Here is a 25,133-nt window from a genome sequence, read left to right on the forward strand (position 1 = left end):
GTTAAAGGCGCTGGCTGCTCTTCCAGAGGACCTGCATTCAAATCCCAATACCCACCTGGCAGCTCATTACACTCTGTAATCCAGCTCAAATATGACAACCTTATACAGACGTACATGATGGCAAAATACCAATGCACATAAAATAAAAAAATAAATAAATGTATCATAAAATATATAATTCCATCATTGTTTAAAACATTAAAAAGTCACTTGCATGTTTGCATAAAGGAATTTTCTTTATATCAGACTCAATCTAACTGCTTTGTTTTCTATACTTTTTACTGAGAATAATCAAAGATGATTGCTAGGGAAAGCCTGGAACAGGAAAATTTGGGGAGAAATAAATAGTAACTTATAAAACTAAAAAATATTGGGCATGGCTGAAGAGTAACTCAGTGATCAGAAAATTAGTTTAATAGCAATCAAAGGACTCCTAATGACATTCTGCTGTACCCATAAATCAGTGCCTCGCTTGACCCTCGTCTCAGAAGCTGCCTTTGCAGCAGATGGGAACTAATACAGAGACCCACAACTGGACACTTTGCAGTGAGTGAGAGACTTTGGAGCACTCACACCCACATGGAATGTCAACATCAAATCCCTCTCCTCAGGGACCTGGGAGCTTTGAGTAAAAGGAAGCAGAAAGATTCTAAGAGCCAGAGAGGATGGGTAAGCACAAGTAAACAGCATCTTCCAGACACAGTGGGACTGATGCACTTGTGAACTCACGGAGACTGTGGCAGGACGCATAAGGCCTGCATAGATTTGGGGTCCCACCCCTAAGCAAGAGTTTTCTGTAACTGACACTCAAAGGGTATTGATACTGTCCAAGGGGAAAATCCATTTTCTTTAATGGAAGTGTCACTGGGTACATCATCCCCATGCCCAGGAGAAGGTGTTCAACATAACACAAAATCATATTTTTGTGGACCTTTTGTTTTGTTGTGACTTGTTACAGGTTTGGGCGGATTTGTTGTTGTTGCTCTTATTGGTCTTTTGTTGTTTGTTTTGATTTTTGGTTTTGTGTTATTGTGTTGATTTATTTGGTTTATTGTTTTTGTTTGTTTTTGCTTTCTTCGAGTGACAGTGAGATAGAAAGAAAGAGAGAGAACATAAAGTTGGGTGGGTACAGCAGTATGAGGATCTGAGAGGAGTTGGAGGAGGAGAAAAATGATAAAAAAATGAAAAAATGTAATTAGGAAAAGTAATGAAAAGGGGAAAAAGCGGGGAAATCAGTTTAACGGTTGAGAAAAACACAGAGACTAACAGGAAAACACAGGAGGCCAAAGACAGAAGTAAAATGAGAAAGTTGCACACACTGCTAAGGGTGCTCCAGAGGAAGAATGCACAAAGTCCAGTCAATAGTGGCTGGAAGTGATATGCAGTTCTCAGATTCAGGAAATCCCACTGTGGTGGTATTTTATTTGTGCTGTAACAAATAAAGCTTGCCAGGGGATCAGAGGACAAAGTCAGCTACTATATTAAACATAGAAGTCAGGACATAGTAGCACAAGCCTTTAATCCTAGCATTCCGGAGACAGAGATTCATCCGGATCTCTGTGAGTTCAAAGCCACACTGGGAACAGAGCCAGGTATGGTGGCACATGCTTCTAATCACAGTGCTAGTTAACCATAGAGGTCTGGAGGTCTGTACAGACAGACAGGAAGTGATAGAGCTGGGTGGAAAGAGGAAGTGATGTAGCTGGGTGGAGAGAGGAAGTAAGATGGAAGGATACAGAAAGGTATATAGGCGTGAGTATACAGGAGGTAGCTCTCTTAGGCTAAGGATTTCCTAGCAGTGAGAACATGTGGCCGGCTTGTTCTATTCCTCTGATCTTTCAGCTTTCACTCCAATATCTGGCTCCAGGTTTTGTTTTGTTTTTTTATTAGTAAGACCTTTTAAGATTCGTGTTACATCCCACAAAATTCAAGTCGTCTCTAGAGCAGCAGCGGCAAATAGATGACTGCAAAACACGCGAAGAGGAGACACAGACAGCCATCAACAGAGAGATGGGCTGGCTTCTCAGCAGCAGCAAAGAGGGGGGAGATAGTGACTTGCCCCCCCCCCTTCGTGAGCTGAAGAATGTTTAAACTCTCATAAAAACAGGTATTTTGGATTCATCTAATATCATGTAAGTTAGAATCAAATGACAGTTCCACAAACGGAAGTAGATTACAATGACTATCCAAAGACCCACAGAAGGAATTTCTCACTAATGTTCTTCATGCAAAAAGATGTTGATTCAGAAGAAAACAGAGGGAGAGGAATAAAGAGTGAGTAAATGACTTGGTACACAGTAGACAAGTCCAAATGACCACAGCTTTATTATCATGGAACAATAACAACCATTTACCTGAGAAGGGGAAACATAGCAAGACAAAATCTCAGCAAAAAAAGACAAAGGCTCAGATAACCTTGACTGGTACTAAAGTCCTAAGGCCATTCTATTTCTGAGTGTCTTGTGAAGATACCAATTTCTGTTGGATAGTTTGTCAATTGGATATGCTAAAATTTTCAGAGTAGCTACTTGAAGGATGAAAATATATTTAACTCCTGTCTTAGTCAGTTTTCTATTTCTGTGAAGAGACACCATGACTGTGGCAACTCTTATAAAGGAAAGCATTTAGTTAGGGCTTCATTACAGTTCAGGGGGTTAGCCCATTTTCATCATGGCAGGAAGCATGGCAGCATGCAGGCAGACATGGGACTGGAGAATAGCTGCAAGTTTTATACCTGGATTCACAGGCAGCAGGCAGAGGGGGACACTGGGCCTGGCTTGAACATTTGAAACTCCAAAGCCCACCCCCAATGACACACTTCCTCCAACAAGGCCACACCTCCTAATCCCTTTCAAGTAACACCACTCCTGAATGACCACACATTTAAATATATGAGCCTATGGGAACCATTCTTATTCAAACCACCACAACATCATACCCAGTAGAGGGGGTGGGAAATAGGGAAGCAGAGAAAACAGAAAGTGGAAACTGCAAAGTCAGCAGCACATTGTTGGTACTATCAATAAATATAAACATACTAAGGTGGCAGCTCAAAGACTACTGAGTCAGAACTCTTTTTACATTGTTTTCAGCAGACAAGCTTGAAGTCTAAGGATATGCAAATGTCAAATATATTCCTCATAAGTTACCTCAAAATACAAAATTTTAAAGATATCTTAAAATTTAAGAAATATAAATAGAATTGCAATGAGTTAAGCAGAGTCAAACCAGATAATTCTAAAAGTTCTCTCTTTCAGTTTACCAAATTAACAAAAAATCATGAAAACACAGCAGTTTAAATGACACAATTAAGTATGATCTACTTGCTACAATAAAAAAAAAAAGAGCTGGGCAGCAGTGGTGTATGCCTTTCATCCCAGCACTCAGGAAGCAGAACCAGGTGGGTCTCTGTGAGTTCAAGGCCAGCCTGGTCTACAAAGCAAGATCCAGGACAGGCACCAAAAGTACACAGAGAAACCCTGTTTTGGAAAACAAAACAAAACAAAACAAAATAATAATAAAATAAAATAATAAAGAGAGAGAGAAAGAAAGAAAGAAAGAAAGAAAGAAAGAAAGAAAGAAAGAAAGAAAGAAAGAAAGAAAGAAAGAAAGAAAGAAAAGAAAGAAAGAAAAAGAAAGAAAATGGAAAGACTAGTCAGTCATATCAAAACCTCTCAGGATTCCTAGGAAAAGTTACTGAAATACCACAGGGCAATTATATCCAATACCCCTAAGAGCTCAAGTTGTGGGGAGTAAACACTTGAGTTTTCCAAGCTGAGAAAGAATGGCAGCTGACTTGAAATCTGACTGGATACAAAACAACTAAGAGTCAGTAGGAGAAAAAAGGTTACAAACATTGCCGTTCATGGTCTTGGGGATAAGTGTGGAAAAGAGTATATCATCTAAACATATTTGTTTAGTTTTTGCTTTTTTTTAATGAACTCTGAACAGTAATCAACAATTTTTTCTTACCTGTAATTTTATCTGAGGAATCTTGGGATATGAGAAACTACATTGATGAACTCCGAAAGTACAGTGGGGTAGCAGGTTCAGCAAGTCCTTGACTTTCAGCAGAGTTTTACACTGGGCTTAGGTATGTGGGCTGCATCCCAGAAATACTGACACCTTCCGGTCTGTTTGTATCAGCTCTTCATGTTGTTGTTGTTTGTTTATTTGTTTGTTTGTTTTTCCTGTTAAAAAACTCTCTTATCCTTATTTTTCCATTACTTCAATGCTTTCTTTTTCTTTTTTTGTAATAAATTATCTGAATTAAATCACTTACTTGATGTATTAGACACAGTTATTGCTTTTCTGAACAGACTGTAACTGTTGTAATGTCTAGGGATTAAATAACAAAAGTAGTTCTGTTTCTTCAACAGATACACACACACACACACACACACACACACACACACACACACACAATCTTTCACTGTGCATTAAAGAGCTAAATGTTAAAAGAAAATGTGGAACAAACAAAAAAAAACAACATATTCTGATCTTCAAGTTTAAAAAGATTTTCTTTCATAAGACAAAACAGAATACAATTCAAAAGGAAACTATTGATGAATTTGACTGTAGCAAAATCTAAAATTCTATTCACTGAAAGACCATGCAAATTGAAAAGATAAGCCATAAATGGAAAAAGACATTTCTAATTCATATAACAACAAAAGAAAAACACATCAATAATATAAAAATTTCTAATCAAAAAATGAAAAACAAATCTCAAAACTGCAAAGGAGAACTACTTCTAGGAGAAGAAATCCAAGAGGCAGCTGGATGTACTGTCGGCGGATACACAGAGTTGAGGAATGTGAATTGAAACTACAAGGTCTTTACTTCAACGAAGTAGGAAGTCAGAAGTGGGATAATGCCAAATATTGATGTGATATGAAACCAATAGGAAAGAATACACACCACCCTTGGGACTGCTGTAAGGAGACACAAAACTTTTGTAAGCAATTTGACAGCATCTAATAAATTTGAGAAAACAGCGTACCCTTGACTCAACAAATCCACTGCTAGCAGAGATTCCCAGAGACTGTCACACGCTGTTTATTATTACCAAAGACTAGGGATGCTGAAACACGTGTGTAGGGTAATATGTGGATGCTCCTAATATGATTTACACAGGCCTACCAAGACATGCATGCTCACTACCTGCAGGACAGAAGGGAGCTCTTGGAAATCATGGCTATGGGCAAAGTTTATTTGGGCCACTGTGTCATGCAAATGTGATAATTTTATAAACATAATGCAAGTTGAAAATAGGTTTAAATTATCAAATCTTTTTTTAAAACAGGGATTCAAGGTTTCTGGGGTTTTTGTTCTGCATTTTTTTTTTTTTTTTTTTGGTGTCTATTAACACATACTTTGCAACTGTTCTGAAAACACCTGCAATGTTTTCTTCTAGCCATTACAGTTACTGTGGGAGATTTAAACAGTTCTTGTTTTACTATGGCCAGTGCAGGAAAGGTGACCCCACAGACCCCAATAAGACAGCAGGAGGGGAAGCTAGCCTTCCCTAATGTTCGGTAGGCAGGATGTTGGTCTCTTTTCCTTCATGGTCATCTAGGTTCCTTGGGAAATATATCAGGTGATCTTTGGAAGGGAAGAAGGAAGGCTTGAGACACTGAGTGGGAACATTTTCTTTCAGCCCCTTCAAAATTAGCTGGAAAACCTGAAACCCGAGAGTGAAAAAGAAATTAGAATGAAGAATTTTGAAAAGAAATACAGTAAGTATAAGCTATGGTTATAATAGACAAATTGAAAAATTGGTCTCCCCCAGTCTCCTAGTGTCCAAAGTAGTAGTCATTTAAAAAATTCTACATTCCCGTAAGGAAAAAGAAAAGGGGGGGCTATTTATAGCACCCAAATATTGTTGATTATCTTTTATTTGTTTGACACAAGGCAGAGTTTTCCAAGGGGCTCACGCATTAATTATCTAGAAAAACAGCAGTCCCTATCTGCTTTTAACAAGTAAGATTGAAGATACATTCATTATTATTAAGTCTAAAGTATAAAAAATATAAATGTACCAAAATCAAACATGAGGGGAGGGTTCTTACCTCTGGTGGATAATACATTTATAGACCAGGTATAAAAACTTGGACATTGAAAAATACAAATAATGAACATCTCTGCACAGTTTAAAAGAAAAATGTCAAAGGACTAGGGACTAGGGATGCTGGAAGTATATGTAGTATAATGTACTAATGGTCCTACCATAAGATATTATTGAGAGATGGACATGCCTATGGAAAAAGGTCATGAACAGATAGTGAAAACATGTCCAACAAATATAAAAATATTTAGCTCCATTAATAAAAATTCTATTTACAGGACTAACATTTTGTTAAGTGGACAGTGACATTGAGAAAAATCCTACCTGGGACCTAAAGTTACAATGGCTATGTGAGTCTTTAGAATTCACAACCAGAGGGTACTAATGAATTTTACTCTTTGTTATAAGCAGTTAGTGTCACCATAGGAAAAATCCTGTAGGAGTTCTATAAAGAACCTGTTACATATGAACATGGCTTAGGAAACCGAGAAGGTATGGTACACACTCCATGGCTAGTGACAACATGATGTGGACACACCCTCAGACTGAAGTCAAAAGACAGAGGAACCCCAAGAAAGACACAGGGATCTCCCAATGACAGAGAAATGGAATGAGATCTACATGAACAGCCTGGACATGAGTGGGGGTAGTGAAGGGCGAATGGAAACACATGAACTATGAACCAATGGCTGAGGGGTCACCAACTGGATCAGGCCCTCTGAGTGGGTGAGACAGTTGATTGGCCTGATCTGTTTGGGAGGCATCCAGGCAGTGGGACCAGGTCCTGTGCTCATTGCATGAGTTGGCTGTTTGAAACCTGGGGCCTATGCAGGATTGCTTGGCTCGGCCTGGGAGGAGGGGACTGGACCTACCTGGACTGAGTCTACCAGGTTGATCTCAGTCTGTGGGGAAGGCTTTGCCCTGGAGGAGATGGGAATGGAGGGGGGGGCTGGGGGGAAGGTGAGGGGGGCGGGAGGGGAGAGAACAAGGGAATCCGTGGCTGATATGTAGAACTGAATTGTATTGCAAAATAAAAGTAAAAAAAAAAGAAATTAATAAAAAAAAAAAGACAGAGAAATTACTAGAATTGTAAAATAGTTAAGAGAGGTCAGGAGAGGTTGCTTGGCAGGACTACATCTCTTGGTGGAGAACTACAGTCACTATGAATGGAAACTACCAGGGAAGCAGCTGGCAACAAATACCCTGGCCTTATCCCACTACCACCCAGCCATGGTGCCTGGCCATTGCCTTCCCATTGCAGGAATTCACCAGGAGGCAGAGTGCAAAGATCACAGGTACAGTCCATCCAAATCAGACCCCAGGGCACAGAGGAGGGCAGAAAAACATGTGAATCTGAAGGCACATATGGCATTTTCAACTATGCTAGCCAAACTCTCTGAGACTGCCTAGAATTATAAGGAACACAGAGGTGTTGCTGGGTCCTAACAGCTCCCTCAGGGGAGGGGGGGATGAGAAGGTGCAGAGTCAACGACAAAGACCCTGGGAGTCAGGTGTAAGGCTAACAGCATACTCCTTTATTTAGTAACAGGGAAAACTTCATATACCCTCCTCCCAGCACCCAGGCTGTGTCCTGATCTGGTGACATTGCATGGTTGTCCCTTATTGGCTAGGCATGATCAGGAACCCTAACAGTGCCTGCTGCTAGGCCCTTAAGCAGATTCCTCATGATCAGGAACTCTGGACAGTGCCTGTTGCTAGGCTCTCAGACAGAGTCCAGATTGGCTCATGAAGAAGTACATTACGTGCGTGCCTTGGCAATTGGTTTGAGCCAGTTTCCTCGACCCTATGGGCCTGTCCTACTACACACAGGTTAGCTGAAGAAAACTGTCAGTCTTTGCTAGGATTTTTGCCATTTTGATATGAAAAATCTTAACTACATTAGAAGATGTAGGAATCATTATTTCTTACACAAAGGAAAAGAAATCTAATGGTATTCACTCATGGAGGAAAATACAATGAGGGTTTTTCATCAGAAAATATTGTGGAAGTTGGGTAGTGTTGGTGAACAACTTTAATCCATCCCAGCACTAGGGAGACAGAGGCAGGTAGGTGTATTTCTGAGTTTGAGGCTAGCCTCATCTTCAGAGCAAGTTCCAGGACAGCCAGGCCTACCCAGAGAAATCCTATCTCAAAAAACAAACAAGAAAACAAAAAAAAAAAACCAAAACAAAATGAAAAAAGAAAGAAAGAAAGAAAATACTGTGGAAAAGAAACAACAAACCACCTACTCCCTAAACTCCTGTATTCTAGACATGAACTGAGCAATGACACCTGAGACCAGCATAATTTCCTCAATTTAATTTCCTCACCTTTTAGGTATAAGGCTGAAAACAAGACAAATACCTAAAAACTTCTGGTAAATTATGTTTGATTGAGAATCACATGTGTTAAAGTATTTGATCAGGAGCAGAGTCCTGAACTTTTATTTTTCTGAATTTATATTAAAGGCTCAAAGTCTAGCATAGCCTAGATTTGATGAAGCACAAGCACAGGACTTAATCCTTAATTGGGGTAGAAAATTAAAAAAATAAAAAAAGGTTGAGTTCATTCTCAGGGAAATCTGGGCCTGGCCATCTCTACGGAAACAGGGTGTGTAGGTCTTTAATTGCAGATAAGACCACATGGGTTCTTCAAGTTGTTCAAGTTGGCAATTATATCTGAGTCTCTGATTTTTTTTTCTTCTTAAGGCTCCAATGGCACTCAGTAAAAACTTCCCAGTTCCACATAGTTATCTATGTCTTGATACTCTCAAGAACAATCATGTGAAAATCAGCACTTACATGGCTAATATGCCAACAAATGACCAACACTCTACCAGTATCCAGGAATGCAATTTGTGTGTGTGTGTGTGTGTGTGTGTGTGTGTGTGTGTGTATGGGTGTGTGTGTGTGTGAGTGGGTTTGGGGGTGGGGTGTGCTCTCTGGCTAGAGAGAAATCTACTTCCAGACTTGCATTTGTGTAGATTGCTTTCTAGAATCATTCCTGATACTACCCTTGGTTAGGTTTCCAAAAATCAAAGCCAAAGATTGAACTTCTTGTGCAAATGATTAGCATGGGATTCTCTTTGGAGAACTGAGTTATAAAGAAAGCAGGGTAGAAAAGAATTTTTTAAAAATGCATCCTTGGAAGATGCAGCAGGAAGAAGCCAAACCTCAGCTTGATTACCTGAGAAACTACAAATCATGAATTGAACCATCCTCCCATGAGGCAAGATGGTTGTGCGCCCAGACAAGCCTTCTCTGAAAGGAAGAATTTTCGGGGTGAGAGGCTCCAGCAGGCCAATGGCTATCCAAAAGTGAATGGTCTACTCTGCATGAGCTGCTAGCAACTGCTTCTTTTTCATAGCTGGTCTACAGAAAGGGATGAACAAGGCACCAATGCTCAGCTACAGGAAGAATAAAACTCCCTGCTGAAACATTTTTAAAAAATGTTCCATGAAGATGCCAATTGGCTTGTAAAGAAGAAGAAAGAATTAATTAGGCAGACAATGAGGACGCAAGGGTATTCAGGCAACAAGTTCTCAGGGTTCAAGTTTGGAGAGGATTTATATTCAGAATCAAATACACCTGATTTTAATTCTTCTGAATTCAGGAGAAGCTTATCTACTGGGTGTTAATTTTTGTTTCCTTTTTTTTTTCTTTTCCTTAGACTATTTTCTTTAAGCTAATAGCCTGCCAATTCTTCTTGGCAGTAGTATCATTGAATATAGCTAGTTAATTAGGTACACTGGGGTTAGTTTACAACATTCATACCAATTAAGGTATTTAAACATCTCACTCGAGTAATAATAGACACCTTATAGAAAGGCTGGCTACTTTGGCAGCTTAAAAAAGTGTGTAAGCAAAGTTGTCTTGCTATTGGCCCCAGACTTTCTGAAATCATGTGGCATAGAAAGGTTCAAGTTTAAAGAAAAACAGTCAAAGGGAAACATACAAAGAGAAGCCTGGAAAACTTTGAATTAACCCAATTTATTATTTTTAGGAAAAAGTAAAAAAAAAAAATTAAAAATAACAACTGTTCTATAGTATCTACTTACAAAATATCTAAATCTAAAACTCCTATAATTGAAGTTATCATGTTCCCTTATTATATTGACATTAGGATCATCATTACTCAGTTCAGTCACAACTCCCCCATGAAGAAAATGGTTTAGGGAGGTAATGACTCAAGAATCAATGTTATTTTTGGTGAGAATGCAAATTTATATGCATGCATATACATATTTGTGTTCATGTGAACCTGTGTGAGGGATACACACACACACACACAGAGAGAGAGAGAGAGAGAGAGAGAGAGAGAGAGAGAGAGAGAGAGAGAGAGAGAGAGAGAGAGAGAACTTATATCTAAGTGTTTTTATTTCAAAACCAAACATAAATTGTTTCAATTCTAAATTGTTTGTGCGTGTGTATCTCTGGCATAGCATGGAGGTGATCAAGAATTGACACCACGATACAGTTAGCATTTGAAATTGTGAGATAAGAAAAGCCTTCCTTTAGAACTTGCCAGCCAGGATCTAATGTTGTGCAGTTGGGAGCTGTGGGTTATTAAATGAAATCAAGAGCACATCAGGCCAGCAGCGCCTTACAAGCCATTAGTGTTTCATTTAAAGGGAGTGTCTTGTTTCTGAAATATTCATAGCTGGAATCCACCACCACTGCTGAGATTTACATCTTCTTTCTCCCTATTATGCTTGCTGAATCTCCTCAGTTGCTATTGTAGGAAAAATATTCAAAGATTTATAGGCAGCAAAGAGAAGGCAGCAAATTATGACATCCATTATTGGCATCTGCTCTTGTCTGTATCCCCAGGAAATGCAAATACAAACGGCTTCCAATTTCCTACTACAACTGAGTTGCAAAGGGAACTGTTATATGCAGATGAGGCAACTTCTATTTGGACAGAGATAAAATGGAAGAAATTTCATTCTACCACACTTGGCACACCATTTGCATAACTCAGAGAAAGCTGTCACAAAGGAATAATAAAAAATCATAAAGCGCTGAAAGAGCCACATACAATGCCGGTAGCTAGACTGCTTACCGCAGAAAAGGCATGGCTGCGAGTTGTATGGGCTGGTGCAAGATCTAAAAACAAAAGGAAGACTAAATTTAGAAGCTTCTATATTCACCAGTACAGTGATCCCACTTCACGTGCCTGGCAAATGGATTACGCTAGGTTTGAAAATAACTTATAACTCAGTAAGCAGAAAATACACAACCCACATGACCAAGTTTTAAGAATATTTTGGCATGGATTATTGCTTCTCCCAGAGCAATGACTATAAAGTTGATTCTGTAGTTTGTTTTATTTATTTTTTTGTGAGGGCAAAGACTGTATGTATCCACTGTATTCTTTATCCCACATGAGTTTTAAATATAAATAAATGCTATAACTGTTTAGTGATCAAAACTGAGTGGGTTCAGGAGACGGCACCCTAGGGTGGCCTGTCTCTATGAGACTGGTCCTTGGCTCCTGTGTCATACGTATCCCAGTTGTTTGATGGTTTGGATATTGTTTATCTCCTGGGATTACAGGTGCTGCAACTTGGTCCATGGTAGTTGGTGAATTGTTGGGATCCTTCAGAGCTAGAATAGTGGAAGTAATGAGCCCACAAAAGTACTACTCTTAGGAACTGGTTAAAGCTGGCTTCCAAATTTGGGTCAGGTCTCATGGAACTTCTTATACCCAAGAGTACGTTGTTACAAAAGAGAAAGACTGACCCCTATTTTGATATTACTTCTTACCTCATCCTTTCTCTCACTTTCTCACAGACGCTCTCTTCCTGGTCCTGTCAACTCTCCCTTTCTTTGTGCATTCCTATCATAATGCCATCTTCATGTTCTGATCAAAGCCAAAATGCCTTCACCAGAAGCCAGACAGTCTTGAAGAGGTTCAGCCTCTAAGATTGTGAGCTGAGTCAACCATTTTCCATGTATAAAATATCCAGCATCAGTTATTTTGATATAGCAATACAAACACACCAACATAGTTGGTTCAGGAATAATTACATGAAATATCATGGTTTACAGCCAGCACAATACCTGATACAGATTTAGTACTTGAGACGTAAGTTCTTTTTTCCTAGGCTTCTACATCTTCCCCAAAGTGTTTCAACTTGAAAAATAAGAAAGTTAGAAGTTTTTGACAATTTTAGACCTTAAGCTCAGGTTATCCAATTACTTGTTTTCTCCCTGTTCTTGTCTATAAGGTTCTCTCAGTCTTAAAGCCACGCCCAGATGTATGAAAACTTTGATCCTTGACTCAGTTTTCCTTTTATTCAAGTCATGACCATCTTGCTGGATAACTCAATGTCTAGGTAAATGACACATTCTATTTTTGAATCATGTTATATTCATCTTGCTGGTGAGAGCTGATTCTGACCATAGTGTTATGCGAATGAAAAACACATGACAACCAAAATTATATAGATGAGAGCCACAAGAAACTCACAGATCAGGGCAGAAGAACACCAAATGCCACACAAAACCACATGGGCTGGACTTGGGAGCCAAGCAAACCACCAGGGTTACGAGGAAGCAGGTGGCAGAGTATCTTCAGAATGAAGCTCCTCTCAGTTCCCATGGGAGGTTATGAGTAGATGGAAAGACTATTTCTGTTGGCTGGCACAAGATTGAAAGCTATTCCTTAGGAATAAGCAGGAATAGTGTCTGCCCCCATGGCAGGGCTTTCTTGCTTGGGAGATGCTGTCTGTGGGAAATAAGAGGGCCCTGGGGCTCTATCCATAGCTGTTGTTAATGTCATGGTAGCACATAAAATTGACCTCCATGTAAGCTGTGTGCCTCCAAACTCATATCTCATGCCCTCAGCTCTTTGAACTCTTGTACTGTAAGACTCTTAGCCTCTGTTCAATGGCTGTAGCATTTATACTTCCACCTAAATAATGTTCAGCATCATAATCACCAGTCTGTTCCTTCTTACAGCCTGCCCAGTTCCAGCTAACTGTTCTACCAGCTCCCCTCCAAAGCCAGGTCTGAATCTATTCTACCTCCTGAGTTCAGAACTACTAGAGAGAAAACAGAGCTAATGACTCTGTTACTATATTACTGGACTTTCACTGCCAGTGGTTTGTAGACTGCCTAAAATCAAGTGTTCTGATTGCAAGAATTACTGGGTAAGGTCATCAAGGGCTTGAGAACAGTCCTAATGATTCTATCTACACTGCAATTCTACCTTTAACTTCAGTTGAAGGGGTAACATCTCTCTTGTTCCTATGACCCAGTCCCACACTGATCTAGTGCTGCAAATCCTTTCCCACCTCATCTCCTTGACAACCTCATTCCATCCTCACATTTCTTCTTTTGGTCCTCAATCTCCCTCACTCACTTGTTCTATCTTAGAAAATATTATCTTTGATCTTTATCTACTGTCATATCTTTCTTCCCTTCATAAACAGGCTGCTTTTAAAACCAGATTTCATTTTTTTCCCATAAACCCCTCTATCTACGTTCCTCTCAGAACATTAGGGAAATGCATCGGCCAAAACACACTGACAAACTGGCTTTATCAGGCCTCCTGGGAGCCTTAGAGTCCTGAGTGTTCTAGAACACAGGACAGCCAATTCCATAGCTTTGCTCCACCCGTTTTTGTTTTTTTTTTTTTTTTTTAACTTTCTAAATAGTTTCTTATATGTCCTATCTCCCCCACACCTGCCCACTCTGCATGCTCAGTCCTGATCTGTGTCCCTGAGACCATGGTAACCACACCTAGCATGGCCCACTCTCAAAGTAGTGTTTCTACCCGGAACCCTCCCCCTGGCTCCTCAAATTCTGTGTACCAGCGAATAGCCACTTTTTGTTTTGTGTGTCCCAAGAACTCGGGCCACACTAAGCTCACCACTGGTTTCCTAGAGTCACCATTGTTCCACTACCTTGATATGCCTGCATTTCATCTCCTGCTGTGGCCATCACATTGACACCTGTTCCTCCTTGCACTTTCAAATGTCTCTGTGTTTTTGGGTTTTTTTTACAATAGTGTTGGATCTTTGACCAGTAGAGAGGTTTTAGTTCTCCATGGAGTTGAAGATTTCTTTATTCAGTTACTTCAGACCTGAACTAATCTAGACACCTTAAGAAAGATTTTTAACATAGATTAATTATATATACAAATATGTTCTTCTTCCTTACACACAGTAAATCGGGAGGACACAAGAATAGTATTCATTTGAGTTTCCTCAAATTATCACTAAACTTTCCCCCCAAAAAACACTGGATGCCCCAGAGTAAGTATTGTTTATAATGTTATTTCAGAGAGAGATAGCTCTTGAAGGATTTGCAGAATCGCTTAGAAATTGATGACATGTTGTAAACACGATCTTCACATAAAATTCAAAAGGTGGGGCTAGGGAGGTAACTGGGTTGGTAGCGTGTTTATCTAACATGCATGGAACCTTAGGTTTGATTCCCAGCACCAGGTAAAACCATACATGTTGATATAAACCTGCAATCTGGAGGTGTAGGCAAGAGGATCAAAAGTTCAAGGTAATTTTTCCCTATATAGGGATTTCAAAGACAGCCTGAGATACATTATACTCTGTCTCAAAAAAAAAAAAAAAATAGAGGCCATGGAGATAGTCCAATGGGCAAGGTTGTTTCTGTGTAATAGCAATCCTTGTTCCCAACCCTAGCACCAACATATAAAGCCTATAACATTAGCATCATGGACATAGACAAGATATAATGATAGGGGAAGACCCCAGACAACTTCCTCTAACTTCCATATCCATGTGCACACGCACATACAACCCAACACCATATGTGCATAACACACACGATAAAGAAAGAAAATTAATAATATTAAAAAATGAACTACTCATAGCCATGTCTACATATACTCAATAGAATCTCTGTATGTATTCTCATGTTCCTACAATTACCCCCTACTACCATCCTCTTTCCTTGAAAATGACTGACAGCTGCTGACAGTAACCAAGAAACTCCAAATATTCATTGATATTCATCAGATCACATTATAATCTTACAGCATAAGCGAAGATGAGATTCTTGAGGTTTTCTGACTCCTGGTTTTGCACAGTTCTTACTGAACCAGTCCACTGAACCAGTCTAAATCCTAGAGACAGGTTATCATCATGTCTTCTTTAAATAAGTCATTCCAGTAGCTTATGGAATTAACCAACATCTCATTTCCTCATTATCAGAGTGTTCAGGCAATCAAATCTACTCTCAAGCCTGTGCCTTCCAAATCAGTAGAAGGTTCAAATCTGAGAAGTGAATACATTTATCTAAGCAGAGCCTGTCAGAACATTTTTAATAAAGACTTGGCCCAATTTCAGAGCTTTCTTTTCATTAGGGCAGGTCTGAAAGCAAAGGCCTTGAAAGTGGTTAGAAAAACATAGTGTAATCACTATGGTCCCATTATCCTGTCCCTGGGTAATCATTAGGCATCAGCTTGCCAAAGCGAAGGGCGGCAAATTATTCATTTATTGTTGCCTGAGCTGTGCAGAAGATTGAAACTGGACTACTAATGATTTTTTTCACCTTATTTGGGAGGTTCTGTAGAGGAGTTCACATGCAGCACTGAGTCTGACTGGCTTAGAGGCCGTACTTGGAGAAAAATATGAACGGGAAGCAAAGCATCACCTTCCTGCCAAGGCAAGCCCAGGAAATGTCCCCACCTCACCAACACAGCTCTACAGAACAAAAAAAAAGTGATTAAGGTCTGCAACCAGGAAAGAAACTAGTGAGGTGGGTCTGAATACCTCTTCATGGACTCCAAGGGACCAGATATTTAAACACAAATCAGGGTTAAGACAAATATTTACCAAGTGCAGGAAAAAGTTATTTTAAATATCATTTAGTTTTATGTTCAGTAAAGATTCCAAATCTAGATGTGGGGATAAACAACCAAACGTTCCCAATTTCATTAGAATATTTACCTATTCTAGCATGAGCAGGTAAGCTTCTACATACCAAGTCACCCATTACTAAATTTATATCTACCTCCAAAACAAACATCTGTCGTGAGCGTCTGAGTAGATCTGACATGTAGGACCAGAGTGAAATTTCACACATCACATAAGGGAATACAATGGACTCTACAAAGCAGATCTGAGTATTTATATGGCTGTTCTAACTGAGGTGAAATTACTAAAAAATAAAGCTTATCAATCTAAATGAGCAAAATGGCCCTATTATAAGTAAAATACAATTTATATATGGAGTCCGATTCTAAGGTAGAAAGGTGCTGGACAATCACTGAAACAAGCAAGAAGGAAGGTTCTGGAAAGTCTTAGGTAGTTTTTTGAAGTCAAAATGTTACATTTGAAAGTAAAGATAGAAAGCTTCTTGCTTCTATAGGAAATGGTACATTGTCTGGAATGGGGATGTAGGAATCAAAAGGCATTGATTTCTATTGCCAGCTCGGCTGGTGACTGCTTCTGTAGTCTCAGGCAATTTCCTTAGCCTATTTGTGACTAAATCTCGGCATCTACAAAATGAGGTTAGTAATCTTTTCTGCTTGAGAACAGCGAGTATTATTATTAGGACTTTTGTTCATATTATTAATGTTTGCGATGCCTTCAGGGATTTTCAAATAAAAAGCATTATGGAAGCCCTAGTGTATCATTAATACTATTTTCCATGTTACTGCAAAAGCGTGCTGTGGAAGCTGATGAATTAACATTTGCAACATTTATTTAGAAATAAGCTGGAATAAGCAGCATTATTTAATGCATGGATTTCACCCTTGAATAACATTTAGGAAATCTACATGGACTAGCTTCTGATCAACTTTATATTATGCAAATAACCAAATTCAGAGCATTTAGCCAAAGATTTGGCATGTTTATCTATTTCACTTTCTAAACTCGTGGCTCCATTTCAGTCATAACTTAGATAAAATATGCATTATGATTTGTCCGAAACTCAGAAAGCTCTTGTTATTGGTAAACTGCAATCCTTTCTTTCACCGTGGATTGCTTAAAACATGTCTGATGCATCCTTATTCAGTTTTCCAACTGACTGTAACATGATGATGCCCTTTGAGGCTTGGAAGTTTTCAGAGCTTGCTTAGCGTTTAATGTCTTACGATGCTGGGTGCATTCTGATGGCACCTGGCTTTCGAGGGCTATTAAAGAGTGCATTATGGGCACAGGGCTCCTTCGATTTACGGTATTTTACCTACGGAAACCATTTGTAGGGCTCTCTATTGTAACATTATCATTAAGGTTACCGGCCCTCTGCTGCAGACAACATGATTAAATCCTATTGCAATTACTCTTGTTAGGAAATCTTCTGCTTCTCGGCACTAAAGGTGCACAGAGCCTTGCAGGTGGTGATGTGAAGAGGGACAGCACTAAGCCCGAGAGTTTGGGGAGCTCTATGCTTGGAAAGAAAATGGATCCCTGAAGTAAGGCATTACTGGACTCTCTGGGGACAGATTTGCTTTTAAAATCCATTTCATGATACTAAAGTGGGTTTTATTCTTATTTTGTTTTCCTCTCTGGAGGAATGAAGGAGAAGGGCCCAAACAGGAGGAGGTCTTGCCAAAGAAAGACACAGAAAAAAGTCCCAAGGATGACTGGGAAAATGGCATGCTGTTTTAAGAGAAATAAAAGAAAGTCTAGTCAATGAAACCATGCTTCACTTTTCATATACAAGGATGGTGCTCCTTACATATGGGGTTAATGAAGTGTGAATTGGGACCCACAGCTCCCCAGCTCTGGTGGTAGGGAAGGATTCAGCAATCCTCACCTAGAAACAGCATCTTGTACCACAACTGACGACAGGGCAGAGACATTATAAGTTAAATTTTCTTTTGCAACAGTTTAACTTGACCTAGTCAGTCTCTTGATGTAAGCATCCAGAGTCCAGGCAAACAGTGTGATCCTAGTGAGGGTTGCATGTGTGTGGACACATGCCAGCAGGTGCACAGGATTGTGAGAGTAAGTGCAGAATGCTGGGGAAAACTCCCCAGGTGTAGAAAACTATGAACATTTACTTCCAACCTTTAGTGCTTATTGGTGCATTTTTCAGGAGAATGATTCTGTTTATTGTCTCCATTTGTTTCCTCATGCTTGTCAGGGTTTTTGAGGATTGACTCCATTGGTATTGATGAGACACCCAGAAGCATGTAGGTGCTCTTGAAAGTGTCATACTCCATTGGGTGCAATGGTGTGCTGTGCTGTTAAAGTGTTCCTGAAGTTGCCAGGCACAAAGATATTTAAGTCAAATAGTGAAAAGTGGCATTTTGTATATTTTTTCCTATTGTGTTTTATGAACAAGCAAGAGTGAGGAAATCCAGCAAAAAATAAATGGAACATATGCATATGAAACTATAACAAATTCTCTGGAACAGAAGGTGTTTAACATAAAAATAATAGCCAATAAGTGTTAAATGAACCTGAAGTAGAAGTGTGCCATGCACCAAGTGCATCAGTTCACTAAATCCTCCCCATACTTCTCTGAGTACTAGCTTGAGTTTACTAAGAGAAAAATGAGGCACAGGGAGATGAAAACCTCATTACTTAATTATAAGGAGCTAAGGTTATCCTGAGTTCAGTCTTCTGAATTAGCTCCCACATATACACACATAACATACATACATACACACATGTATATAAAATATACAATATACACATGTATATATATATATATATCTTTAGTTTGTAACTACACATACACAGTTTAGTTCAATTTACAGTTCTTACTCTTTTTAAAACAATTTTTATTCTTGTTCGTACATCTTGTGTACACATCACTTGCAAACACAAAGTTCTAGGTCCTATTTTGATGTGACCATATTTTCATGTATGTTCATTTGTACCTAAGTGTGAAATAACTGTCTGTCTTCTTGCGGCTCATTATGCTTGCCTGGCTCCTTTGCTAAGGCTGTGATCTTTCCCAGGCACGGGCTGTAAAGAGTTAAACTACCTAGAGTGACCTTAAAAACAATAATAAAACCTACTGACGTCCAGTTTACCTATTCTCACCACCAAGCAATTCTAAATTATGTTAGAGACGATGACCTGATCCTCACCACATAGTCCTTTTCCATCCCAACCCCTTTAGGAGGTCACTGTAGATCACATAGTAGGAAATTATAGTATGATCAAAAGGAAGTACATATAAATTAAAGTTCATGCTACTGTCATTCACACATCTATTTTGCATATTGATATTAGGACTATTCTGATACTTTCATTACAGAACAAAAATAAAACTCTTATATAAACAAACTCATAAGCTTGGAGACAAAGGCAAACAATTGTCTGCAAATCCCCATTGTTCAATCCATCCCTTATGTCCACAAGGACCTGGAGACAGGTATCTGCCTCATTTTGTTCCTGTTCTTTGATGAGGAGAGGAGAATAGACGAAGTAGTTGAGGATAAACCCTTTCCCATTTAGCTGCTCCATTCTTCTCTTCTCCCCAAGGAGGCATACGGAAAGGAACAAGAATTCAGAACAGTGTGACTAAATCACACTTGTTAAAGTTAGAAAAGCCCCGAATAGGTCAATTTTACTGACTTCACAGAGGGAAGCAACATAGGAACCTTTTCATGAGGGGGAAAAGGCACCGCACCACCCACCTGAGTTTACAATTACTGTTTACTCACCTGCCTACTGCCATTATTGTCATCAAACTTTATTGATAAGGTCATCTCATGTCAAAACTACAAAATACAGGAGTTCTGTTCAGGCTATCTGTCTTTCAGAAGGCGCCTGCGGTCTTTCTAGGCCCCATCCCTGAACCTCTACAAGCTTGCCAACTGTCTTCAGCATCTCTGTCACCACACACAATATCCGAAAAATTTTGCCTATATTTTTTGTTTTCAATTGTCTTTCCTTCTTTCCCCTATGAACGTATTCACCTTCTGCATCCCGTTCAGCACCTGCCGTGTTAAAACCACTGATGGGAAGCAAATCAGATAAGCCAATCTCTGTACATAGAACGATTAGCTACTGTTGCTAAAGCAAAAATAATATATTTGCTAATAGGAATGGTATTAAAATAAGTTTAAAGTAATAAAAATATATATATAATATGCATTGTTAGTTTTTAAAGGATATTTCTTAGCCATTTTTGTTTTTCCTACTGAGAGCTCTCTATTAAGATCTTTAGTCCATATTTTAATACATTCCTTATTTTTTAATTAAAATATGATTACATAATTTCCCCTTTCCTTGCCTCCTTCCCACCCCTTCCCTATATTTTACCTTGTCCCTCTCATGTTCATGGCCTTTGCTTTTAATTGTTATTACATATATGCATAAATGCACAAATATTCTCCATTACTAGGAGTCCTCACTAGGGTCATCCTCATAGAAACCTGGGAGTTTTTACTGCAATAGGTTTCCATATCGCCCCCCCCCAATACCCTTCAATTTCAATCATATCTCCCAGTTCTCTCTTTCTATCTCCCTCCATCTGATCTCTCCTGTTCCCATTCTCACCCAACCTCTAATCCACCCACAAAATCTGTTCTATTGCCCCTTCCCATGCATAACCCTTACAGCCCTCCTTGTTACTTAGCCCTTCTGAACCTGTGGATTGTAGCATGATTACCATTTATTAAGAGATAATATCCACTTATAAGTGAGCACCTACCATGTTTGTCTTTCTGGGCCTGGGATACTTCACTCAGGATGATTTTTTTTCTAGTTCCATCAATTTGCCTGCAAATTTCATAATGCCATTTTTTAACAGCTGAGTAATACTGCACAGTGTAAATGGACCACATTTTCTTTATCTATTCTTCAGTTGAGGGACATCTAGGCTATTTATGATGTCCATAGTGGTTGTACAAAGTTACACTCCCACCAGTAGTGGAGGAATGTTCTCCTTGCTCCAAATTCCCACCAGCATGAGCTATCACTTACGTTTTCTATCTTAGCCATTCTGACAGGAATAAAATGGAATCTCAAAGTAGTTTTGATTTGCATTTCCCTTGTGGCTAAGGAGGATGAACATTTCAAGTGTTTCTTGGCCATTTGAGATTCTTTTTTTCATTTATTATTATTATTATTATTATTATTATTATTGAGATTTTTCTATTCATTTTACATACCAACCACAGATTCCCATGTCCTCCCTCCTTCCACTCCCCAGTCTTCCCCCCTAACCGACCCCCCATTTCCACCTCCTCCAAGACAAGGTCTCCCATGGGGCATCAGCAGAGCCTGGTACATTCATTTGATGCAGATCCAAACCCCTCATCTCTGCACCAAAGCTGTGCAAAGTATCCCACCATGGGCACTGATGGAAGCAGATGCAGCTATCCACAGCCAGATGCCAGGATGAGCTCCAGGAGTCCAATCAATAAGAGAAAGGAGGGATTCTATGAGGAAGGGACATCGAGACCATTTGAGATTCTTATATTGAGAATTCTGTTTAGATCTGCGCCACATTTTTTAATTGGATTTTTTGGTTTGTTGATGCCTAGTTTCTTGAGCTGTTTATAGATTTTAAATATTAGCCCTCTACCAGATGAGGAGTTGGTGGAAATCTTTTTCCATTCTGTAGGCTGCCTTTTATCCTACTGATGGTGTCCTTTGCCTTGTAAAAGATTTTCAGTTTCATGAGATCCCATTTATTAGTGGTTGATCTCAGTGCCTGTGCTATTAGTGTTCTGTTCAGGAAGTGGTATCCTGTGCCAATGAGTTCAAGGCTCTTTCCCACTTTCTCTTCTATCAGGTTCAGTGTATCTGGTTTCATGTTAAGGTCTTCGATTCACTTGGACTTGAGTTTTGTGCAGGGTGTTAAATATGGATGTATTTGCATTCTTTTTTAAAGTTAATTTGTGTTGATTCTTTGGTAATTTTATATCATGCACCCTAATACCACTCATTTCCCAGTCCCTTAGTATCCCTTCACCCTTCACCCTTGTAGTGTTCCCCCAAAGGAAAACTTCAGAAGAAATAATAAAAATAAAATAATAAAAATACAAATAATATTAATTAAAACAGCCCTCCATGAAAACAAATACAAAAACAAACAAAGCAAAAACAAAAACACTTCCCTCCTCTGTCTTTCCCTCCTCTCCATTGCCTGTTCATTCATCTTAGTGGCATTGGGACCTGCTGTGTGTCACATAGTAGACCCTTTTGTACAAACAGCTTAACTTATGAATGTTCATTGCAGTGAGTCGTAGGTCTCCTTCAAGGCCTCTGACTTCTGATACACCATCAATACTGGACCCTCACTGAAACTCCTCTGGGATATCCTGCTGTTGCCACAAGTCATGGAGATTCTGCAACTATGGTTCCACAGGGTCAGTCCCTTCATGCACTCCAGCAGGTCATAGATGGGGTAAATGTTGGGGTGTGCCAACTCAAAGCCCTGGACATGGGCTTGGGTGGTAGCTGGGAGCACCCTCCTCAAGTGAGGAGTGGAGCCAGTTTTCCCAAGTGTGGGAGCCAGCTCTCCTATGATGGACAAGGCAGGGGTCATAAGGTTCTACTATTCCAGGGCCTTCGAGGGATGAGGTCAGCTGCCTCTCTGGTGAGGGTGGGGGGCTCTCTCAGGGCTCAGCATGGCTGCCCTCATGCTTCAACACAGGGTTCAACACATGGTTCAACACATGGTATACATGCCCCCCCCCACCCCTGTGATAACATGGGCAATGGACATCAACACAGACCCCAGCTACAGCAGGACCATGGATCCAGAAATTGCCATAAGCAGCAGCTTGTGCCCAGATTTCACCACGGCCTCAGGTGGCAGTGCCGGCCTCTCAAGAGCAGCATGGGCCCCGCAGCAGCATAGTCCCTGGACTCTAACATAGCCCTAGGTGGTGGCCCAGACTCCAGACAACCTCATGGCCTTCATGAAAACAGGAACCACAGACATCAAAACAGACTGTGGGTACAGCAGGGCCAAAGACCCAGTCATGGCCTTTGGCAGCAGCCCAGGCTCAGACATCACCATGGCCCTGAGTGACAAGCTGACTGCCCACATCGGCCTGCACCTCACCACCTTCACGTCTTCAGATCTGCCTCTCTCCACAGCATATAAACAATTTTGCATCTGTCTCTGTCTGTCTCTGTCTCTCTCTCTCTCTCTCTCTCTCTCTCTCTCTCTCTCTCTCTCTCTCTCTCTCTTTCTCTCCCATACCCCACCATACATTTGTTTATCATAATGGCAACTTGCAGTGCTGGACAGGCCCATGGTCTCTACTACCTGTCCAGGAAAAGTGGCTCCAGAGTATTTGCATTCTTCTACATGCACATATCCAGTTAGATGCTTTCTTTTTTCTGTTGTATCTTTCTGGCTTCTTTAAGAAAAATCGAGTGTCCATAGGTGTATGGATTTATATCTGGGTCTTTGAGTCCATTGACAAGCTATCTGTTTTTATGCCAATACCATGTGGTTTCTAATTACTACAATTATGTAGAACAGTTTGAGATCAGGGATGGTGATGCCTCTAGAAGTTCTTTTTAATGTGTAGGGTTGTTTGATCTATCCTATTTTGCGCGTGTGTGTGTGTGTGTGTGTGTGTGTGTGTGTGTGTGTGTGTGCATTTCCATGTGAGGCTGAGTATTGTTCTTTCAAGATCTGTAAAGTATTGTATTGGGATTTTGATGGGGATTGCATCTACTCTGCAGATTGCTTTTGGTAGGATGGCCATGTTTACTATGTTAATCCTACTGATCCATGAGCATGGGAGATCTTTCCATCTTCTGATATCTTCTTCAATTTCTTTCTTCAAATATCTGAAGTTACTGTCATACAAGTCTTTCACTTGCTTGGTTAGAGTTGCCCCAAGATATTTTAGATTATGTGTGGCTATTGTGAAGAACGTTGTTTCCCTGATTTCTTTCTCAGCCCGTTTGTCATTTGTGTATAGGAGAGCTACTGATTTATTTTTTTAGGTTAGTCTTGTGTCCAGCCACTTCACTGAAGGCATTTATCAGTTTATAGGATATATCATCTGCAAATAGCATTATTTTGACTTCTCCCCTTTCAATTTGTATCTCTTTGATCTTCTTCAGTTGTCTTATTGCTCTAGTTAGAATTTTAAGTACTTTATTGAATAGATATGGGGAGAGTGTATGGCTTGTCTTGTTCCTGATTTTCCTGAAATTGCTTTGAGTTTCTATGTAATTTGATATTGGCTGCAGGCTTGCTATAAATTGCATTTTTTTTATGTTTAGATGTGTCCCTTGTAACCCTGATCCCTCCAAGACTCTTACCATGGAGTGGTGTAGGATTTTGTCAAAGATGTTTTCAGCATATGATGAGATGACCCTGTGGTTTTTGTCTTTCAGTTTTCTATATGGTAGATTACATTGGCAGATTTTCGTATTTTGAACCATCCTTGCATCTCTGGGATGAAGCCTACTTGATCATGATGGATGATTTTTTTGATGTGTTCTTACACTCAATTTGCAAGTATTATATGGAGTATTTTTGCATCAATGTTCGTGAAGGAAATTGATCTTTAATTCTCTTTCTTTGTTGAGTCTCTGTGTAATTTGGGTATCAGAGTGACTATGTCTTCATAAACTGAATTTGGCAACATTCCTTCTATTTCTATTCTGTTGATAACTTGAGAGTATTGATATTAGCTCTTCTTTGAAAGTCTGGTAGAATTCTGCTCTAAAACTATCTGGTTCTAGGCTTTTTTTAGGGAGGGACTTTTAATGACTGTTTCTATTTCTTTGGGGGTTATTGGTCTATTTAAATTGTTCATACGATCTTGATTAAACTTTTGTAAGGGCTATCGATCAAGAAAATTCTCCATTTCTTTTGGATTTTTCAACTTTGTGGAGTACAAGTTTTTAAAGTGTGACCTAATGAGTCTTTGGATTTCCTCTGTGTCTGTTGTTATGTCTCTCTTCTCATTTCTGATTTTGTTGATTTGGATATTCTCTGTGTGTGTTTTGTTAGTTTGGATAAGGGTTTGTCTATTTTGTTGATTCTTTCAAAGAATCAAGTCATTGTTTCTTCATATTGTTCTGTTTTAATTTTATTGATTTCAGCCCTTAGCTTCACTATTTCTTGCCAACTACTCCTCATGTGTGCTTACTTCTTTTTGTTCTAGAGCTGTCAGATGTGCTGTTAAGCTG

General features: G+C 39.5%; 1 long non-coding RNA gene across 3 annotated transcripts in view; it reads right to left on the bottom strand.

Annotated features, from left to right (window-relative positions):
• Positions 1-4,586: 4,586 nt before the first annotated feature.
• Positions 4,587-25,133, bottom strand: part of LOC128110723 (uncharacterized) — a 125,025-nt gene continuing 104,478 nt past the window's right edge. For 2 of the 3 annotated variants that reach the window (XR_008218298.1, XR_008218296.1), the window contains exon 6: positions 4,587-5,683. This is a non-coding gene — a long non-coding RNA (uncharacterized LOC128110723). Of the gene's footprint in view, positions 5,684-11,128; positions 11,173-25,133 lie in introns of all 3 variants that reach the window. The other variant, XR_008218297.1, reaches the window with a different exon arrangement.

Source organism: Peromyscus californicus, unplaced genomic scaffold (genome assembly GCF_007827085.1).
Source record: "Peromyscus californicus insignis strain IS unplaced genomic scaffold, ASM782708v3 Scaffold_15__1_contigs__length_86483966, whole genome shotgun sequence".
NCBI classification, from domain to species: domain Eukaryota; kingdom Metazoa; phylum Chordata; class Mammalia; order Rodentia; family Cricetidae; genus Peromyscus; species Peromyscus californicus.